Source organism: Coturnix japonica, chromosome 6 (assembly GCF_054131305.1).
Source record: "Coturnix japonica strain WE chromosome 6, WE-NBRP24, whole genome shotgun sequence".
Taxonomy (NCBI): domain Eukaryota; kingdom Metazoa; phylum Chordata; class Aves; order Galliformes; family Phasianidae; genus Coturnix; species Coturnix japonica.
This window is the reverse complement of record NC_140668.1, coordinates 18,108,547-18,116,301: the sequence shown is the minus strand read 5'-3', so window position 1 is coordinate 18,116,301 and position 7,755 is coordinate 18,108,547. Positions and strand designations below refer to the sequence as shown.

At 43.2% G+C, this 7,755-nt stretch overlaps 1 long non-coding RNA gene across 1 annotated transcript; it reads left to right on the top strand.

Annotated features, from left to right (window-relative positions):
- The first annotated feature begins 456 nt into the window (after window positions 1-456).
- On the top strand, window positions 457-5,874 carry LOC146760426 (uncharacterized). The gene is made up of 3 exons (XR_014947644.1): window positions 457-604; window positions 2,789-2,868; window positions 5,740-5,874. It is a non-coding gene; the product is annotated as an uncharacterized LOC146760426 (long non-coding RNA).
- Window positions 5,875-7,755: the final 1,881 nt, after the last annotated feature.

The following is a 7,755-nucleotide window of genomic DNA, read 5'->3' as shown; positions in this document are numbered from 1 at the left end:
AAGACGTTCTTATGAAATGTTTTTGATTTTATGCATTTTGAATCTGGTATTAAGTAGTGTGAGAAAAGCAAATCAGTCTTTTTGTTTGGCTGCTGGTTTAACGTCCAGTTCACATTAGCAGGATGCAAGGAATCTGGATACTTGTTTGGAAGCCACTTATGAGATGTTCGATTTCCTTCTATGGAAGGAAATACTGGAGAAGACTTCTAATCTTATGATTCAAAGCATGAATCAGTCCCCAGATTGGATCTGTGCCTGCAGCAGTAAAAGGGGCAGATTGTCACAGGGTTGCTGCTTTGTTCTTCTCTGGAGCACCCTGTACAGCTGCTATCAAAGGCAGAAGAGCAGCATCAGTGGAACCTGCTCTGCTCAATCCAAGCTCTGAGTCTGGTGATTTTCAGCAGCATGTCATCTTAAATATATATGTTTTTTCTTTTCTCTTTCTTTATTAGTTTCATGTTCCAGCTGACTTCCTCCAAGAGAGGAACATGCTTTCCCATCAGAACTACGTGAAACACCTGAGTTCATTGGGACTGGAAGAAAACTGTCTCAGAGACAAAGATACACAGCTTCCCTGGATTGCTGGCTACATGCCTGATCTGAGGTCTGTGGTCATTTACTTTGCAATGGATTTTTCACTTTTCATTTGCCTTGTATAGGTATCACCAAATGGTTTATGCTTTCTGCTTTGCACTGTCTTTTTTGGGGGGAAAAACTACACAACAGCTCTGCACACTCCTTGTGCTGATAATCCCTGATGTGGCTGAACTGAAACAACACCCAGCCTGTGCCACTTAGCTGCTGCTGGACAGGACAATGCAGTGATGGTGGTATTTGAGGGAATGATATTCTATCACAAAGGGAATTTGTTACAACCATAATTTTACCAACACAAACGCAGAGAACAGCACTGATCTGAAAAGCCAGAGCCCTGCCTGTGAGTGAGCACAATCTGCAGATGGAGAGAAGCAACTTTCTGATTTCACTGCTAAACTTCCCCTCCTCAAACCAAAACAGTTTAATCAGTCAGATTCCTGTTTAATGAGTTGCACTGCTGCCTCTAACCAGGAACGTATCTTAGATGATGGAAATAATGGTTTCAGTAAGACTTACTGTGATCTCATTACCCCATAGATGGCCTGTGTACATTCTTCCCCTGCCTCTACCACTCACCTTCACAAGCAGGACCCCAAGTTTGAGACTGAACCCCTCTGGCTGTGTGAGCTGCCACATGAAGGTGCTTTCCTGCACACTGTCCTCTAGTTGCTGCCATCGAGCAGTTGGTAAAGTCTGCAGCTTGCGGACAACTTTTCTTGCCAACCATGCATTACAGAGGGCTAATTGTAAAAGTGGTGCACCTGCTGGCTCCCTTGGTGGCTGGAGCCAACAGGAAAAAAAAAAAAAAAAAAAAAAAAAGTAATAGTAATTTATTAATGATCAAGTCACAAATAGTAATGAAAACAATAGGAGCATCTGAAGGAAGCGCTGCCTTTACAACCCTTATCAATTTCCTACTGCTTTCTGTGTACCCCCTGCCCCTTTGCAAATGTTTTGCCTGCACAACAGGCTCAGCATTTCTTGTTGTAGGTGATAAAATAGCTGTCACCCTGTGGAGGGAGAAAGGAGGCAAATAAAATAAAATAAAATAAAATAAAATAAAATAAAATAAAATAAAATAAAATAAAATAAAATAAAAATGATAGGTCCAGGGAAACAAAGCAGAGGAAGCAAAATATTTCGGAGCAAACAAATGAGTTCTAAGGGAGACGCTGAGTCGGCACAGGGAGAGCGATGATGGGAGCTGAGCTGAGGAATGGGGAAAGATTGGGGATAGCAAGAGCTGGAGGGCGAGGGTGGCTCTGCTGAAAGTGAGGCAGGGCTTTGTGCATGGCCCTGGGTTTCAAAGGAGACTGTATGTACAGCCAGCGCCATCCATGAGGAGTTTGGGATCTGAAAATCCCAGCCGTAGTCTGAATAACTGCACTGCATTGGCAAGGTGAGAATTTGTTTAAGTAAGGAGAACAGAAGGCATATGAGCAACACCAGTTCAGGTGACATCCCCATACCAAGTGTCTTAAGTAGACATGGTAGAGATTAAGTAGACATTAAGTAAAGATGGTCGTGCTGTATCTCAAAATACAGTTTCTATATCCATATCAGAAGCCATGCTAGAGCTGATAGAAGGCAGATAGAGCAGACACCAACCAGCCCAGTGTTGTTCTTTGAGCTGTAGGTAGGGTCTGCAGTGCTCCTTAGGGGTACATCTGCTAATTTAATATAGCAGTTTAATTCAGCTTGCAACAAAATAAAGCTGAACTAAGTGGAAAACTCTAGAGCTGCGATGGCTTAATTGCTCATACATGAGTCTTTACTATGCAATTTGGAAACTTTAGGCCGTGGGAACTTGCTTCTGTGTTCTTGAGCCCATGAACTGCCTTAGTCTGTGGGTCTAACAACAATCAGCTCATAAAATGCTGTGAGTGCAGATTTCAGAGGTCAGCCTGAGTCCGTAACCAATCCATGTGGCTCCTGTGCCCTGCATTCGGCGCTCCAACGAGGTCAGTGAGCTGTCGAGCACACAGTCAGTGCTCTTTAAGCTACTGTGAATCTACCCCTGCTTTCTCTTTTCCCTTTTCTCATTCTCTCCTTGCTCTCACACACCCCCAAATCACAAACCCTCACACCAATGCCAGAAGCCTCTGAGGCTGTCGTAAGCCTGCAGTTATCTGCATTAGGAACAAAGCTGCCATTTTTAAAGCTTTTATACTTTTTATTCTTAACTCCACAGGACCCAGGAATCTTTTCCTGAAGTTAATGTGAATTCAGGGGGTGCGTGTTTTAAGAACTGAGCTGGGTCCTGTAAAAGAGGTAAGAACCAGCAGTTGGCAATGCTAATTATTGCCCGGTGATTTGAGGGGACCTGCACAACGTGCTAATGTGCCTATGATGACACGCAGCATGATACATGGGGAAAGGTGAAGGCAAGGCTCGTATATCCCCATAACACTGAAGGCATATTTCCCTCTCTAATAACTTACAAACAGTCACCATTTGCTGTCTGCAAAATTAACCTCTCATCTCCTCCAGCCTGCTGATCTGGTGCATAGATATAGGATTTTAAGCTTCTCTATTGAAAAATGTCCCTGCAAAGCTGTCCATCAGAACTCCCGCTGCTTTCCAGAGAGTATTATTAATAAGTTCTTCCTATCAGAAATGGGACCCTTTTAGAGCTCAGATAAGGTTTTTTCCCTGTTAACCAGCTGGGCTGCTTGGCTGTGGACAAATGCCATGATGAATGACGGGTCAAGGATGGAGCAGGCTGATTTCTCTCCGAGCCTGACCTTGTCTCTGGTGTGACATCTGAAATGACAGGTGTGTTAAAAAGTTATTTATGTAGGGGAGCTGCGATGCATTGTACCCTTTGCAAGGTAGCACACAGTTTTGCAAGAGTATTAGAATAAAGGCTGCCTCTGTGTCTGTTGCCTCTTGTACTGCTGGCTTTCTGTAAGCAGCTGCTGTGAAAGCAAGAGGAGAAGCACGGAGCGTTTTTTAGTGCACAGAGGATGCTCTGGAAACTGAAAGGCAAAAAAGGGAGCAGGGTCTGAGAGCAGCAGCAGCAGACAGCTTCCCAGCAAATCACCTGCGTGTCTGCAGATTACTTGCTTGGAACAGCAGTAATCAGCTCTGGAAATGCACCTGAAGGGTTCTGGGCTGTTGAAGGGCCAATGTTGTGGATAAAATGCAGCACTGAGGATTAAATGATTTCTACTGTTCAGCTCTTTATGGCCTCAGTGCACTTGTAAGACTTTCTCTGTTGAATCTCAGACTCTTTGTGAGTAGTTGTGCTGTGGCTCCCTTCTGTCTTTACTGTTGCTGAAATTAAAGGGACACTTCTGGCTTTGTCCTTCTTCCTGTAGGACGCATAAGTGGAACTGTAACCATCCTGTGAACAGTCACTTCATTCTGGGAGATGAATAGTTGCTGAATGGCAAGAAATCGCAGCCTAAATCTCCAGAAAAATGCATGCAAACCCTATCAGGTTTCTATTGTCATCTGCCTGACATTGTGCTCCAAGTAGGAAATAGGAAAGGCAATAGGAAAGCTGCCTGTGTTTTGAAATCCAGAACTTTCTCTGGACAAATAACACACTTGCTGTTGCATGGCCAAATGAGGACACAACATCCTATGGCACAGATTAAGTTGTAGAGCAGGGTTCATGGAAGAGCCCATGTGCAGTGATTTCTGCATCCTTCTGAGTGCTGATCAGATTAATGAGGACCACAGAAACATTGGAAAACTGTCGTAGTGACACATCAGTATCCTGTTAGCTTCAACAGAATTACAGCATTTGATATCAGCTCTTCCTTCCTTGCTGTTTCTCCACCCCTCCAAAACACCCCCTGAAACACTTGCAGGAGAAATTGTAAAACACATGTAACAGCTTATTTTGTATGATGGGACTGTTAGAAGAGCTGCATGCTGGTGTGCGTCCAACTCACATTAACTTCAGTTTTGGGCTGCAGCCATACTCGAGTGACTTTGCAAGTCTTTTCTGACTGTCCAATTAAAGTTGATGCGTGCAGTAAATCTGCAGTATCCAAACAGTATTTGATATCTCCATTTTGGATCAGTGGTTGGGTCTGGGAAGTGGATAAAGCTTGCCTGAAGGCAGCATCTGCAAGTTGTTTTTTTTTATCAGAAAAATGAATGGTCTGGTATAATGAATGATTTTGTATAATATCAAAGAAAGAGAGTATCAGCTGTGCACTTCATACACAGTATTGATTGCAAGTACGCTCATTAATTTGTGTGGTACAGGAAATTCCAGCCAAGGTTAGGAGAGCTTTGCTCTGTAGTGGAGCTGTGACTCCTATTGCCTTCAAAGAGGTTTGAATCAGGTTGCAAACAACCAAAATTCATACTTCAGTTATTTCGCTATAGAAGTGTGTTGTCACAGACGACTTTGTAGACTTCTGGTAGAACAGCAAGGAAAAATGGAAATGTCCTGTCCCTGTTTGAGCCTGCTTAAGGGTTTGATCTGTACAGTTTGGGTGCTCTGGGCAAATGTAGGATGCACGGTGGAACTCTGTTCTCATTGTAGCACAACAAAAGAGAGGAGCTGGGGAGGGGAGGGAGAAGGTATGTTTTCCACCATGGCCTGTTTAAAACATTATGAGCTACCTCTCTTCCATCATGAGTCGTGGTTTAAAGCTACTGCCCAGGGGCATAAAAATCAACTCCTAACAACTTCCAGTGGGACCACTATTCCATCAGTGCTCCCATCAAATGTTGACTCCATGATTAATATTCACCCTCTTTCTTCGTTAATCATCAGTCTTCATTCATTTCTTTGTAACTTCCTGCTGACAGGGGCACTGTTCATACAGCAGCTGGTAGGGAAAACAGAACGAGCTGAACTGCTGCACGCAAGCTGTGAAGGGAAAAAGCCACAACAGTGCATTGTGTCAGCTCAAAATGATTCCTATGGATGCAGCTTTTTCTTTTCTCCTTGCCCTATATGCTCAATTTTCAATAGACGTTGTGAGGCAGGACCTTCAAACAATCCGTGGTTACTATCGCACTGCTTTACCTTGAGTGCCATTGGCACTTGGTAATTTAGAGCAGGAACTCTGCTGATGAAGAGTGAACTGTCAGAATTTGGCTTGTCAAATAAAATCTGTGTACAATCCTAAAATAGACAGTTTTGCAATTAACGCTTGCACTGTGATTTGCCAACAGGAAGCCCACTCCCAGCTTTGCCACAGCCCTCCTGAAGACCTTGTGTGTGAGACCAAACCTCTTCCCCATTGCCCAGCCTATGAGCTGAGAAGAGCTGCTGATTTCTCTATCATTCTGACTCTTTGGGCAGCTAATATTGCCCTTCTGCAGCGCAGGGATCCTGTCCAAGATGCTCAAGGGGTACAAGCTCTGCACCAAGGCAATACTATTCTGCTCAGCCAAGGAAGTTACTTCTTCCTCCCACTAATTTATTCCCCAAAAAGCTGCAGTAGATGCTGTCACGTTTACAAGTACACAGATATTTGCTCTCAGTGCCAGTCAATGAATGCTGCAGCTATGCAGTGTAACTGGAACACCATTGAAGATAATTCCATTTACTTGTGTGAGGGGCCCAATAATTAAATTTGGACATTATTCCTTTAATTACTACAATTTCGGATCACGGTTAGTATTCTTCTAAACTGATGTGATTTCATGCTAAATGTAGGATACAAGTCTGTCCTTGCTCAGACCCCTCAGCATTCTGAAGTAAGATCCTGCACTGTTGGTTTTTGCAGACCTACAATATGACGTAGCTCCTGGTGCAGGAAAAAAGCATTGGATGGTTCAAGCCTTGTGATATTTCACTGACAAGCTGTGCTGTTTTTTTAAGCCCTGTGCTATGCTTGTTCTTCATGCTAAATGGTGTTTTGATCATTTGTATTATAATAATTCATACTAATTAATTTGTAATTCCTAAATTAGGTGCACATGGGTTTCAAGCAGAGAGGTTACACTCAGGTTAACTATTGATTTTGGTCTTTGCTGTGAAGAAATTTAGATCTCGTGTCTGTCAGATTTAAGACAGCCATCTTGACATCTATTAAGAGAGAGATACAGTTAAGAATCAGATTTTGTGCCTGAAAATATGCTTGCCTGGTGACTTTTGGGATCTGTTCTGCACACAGTACTGCATTCCTTAAGGCACCAACTGCTATACGTGCTGCAATGCCACTCAGCAGTGAATTGGTGCTCTTGCAGATGCTGATATTATTAATGTCTTCTCAAAGAAACTGTGATTTTAAGAAAATCCAAGTTGAGTAGAGTCTCTGTGAAATAAACAGCTGTTTTAAATACATATGATGCTTTTGCACCCTGCGGAGTAATGCTTTAAACAACCACTCCCAAACTGCAAAGGAAAATAAGGTGTTTGATTTGTTTTCACTTCTTTCCAGCCCATTTTCTTTCAATGAATAGATAGAGATTTTAACAACTTAATCATTCTGGTGGACTTGGAAGGAATTTGGCTGGATGCTACTGGCAAACTCCTCAAACCTGAGGCTGGAGGTGCCACAGTCCGTGTGTTCTGGATCGAAGGGACAGAAGGCAGCTGCTCATGGTTATGGATAGCTGGACGTATAGAGTGCTCTGAGCATCAGGAACAGTTTCCAACCATGTAGAAAGAAGAGTTTCCTTGAACATGGTCACAATCTCATGTTGCTCTTGTGCCTATAGGAGTATGAATTCTGGAGTGGGGGGAAAGATAAGACTTTGCAGGGGAAGTAAATGTTCCCATTTGCAATAAGCACGATAGATTTTGCTTATTTCCTTTTCCCTCTATTCGATGGAGAGGAGTTCGATTACTTTTGGATACGTTTTCTTTTGCATAACCTTTTCATGCACTGTGTTTTGAGCGATGTGACCACTAGAGAGCAGACTTAGCCTAGTAACAGGAGTTAATTAGTTCTTGGCCTCTTCATTTCCTCCTGTCCCCTTTCCCCTCCCCCTGAATACACAGGCAGAGGGGGTTTGGGTGGCTCTGAGCTTGCCTCCAACGCTGTGCAATCTTAGGCCTAATTAAAACGCCGCAGACGGCCTGAACCCCGCATTAAAATTTGATGAGGAATTGATCAGCCAAGCAAACAGGAAATTTAGCTGTGTGAGTGAAGGTAATGTTTGCTCAAATGTGTAATGAGGTCCATGGGGAATATTTATGGGGACCTCAGTGACAGTTTCAGCAGTTCCTTCTCCTTGAAG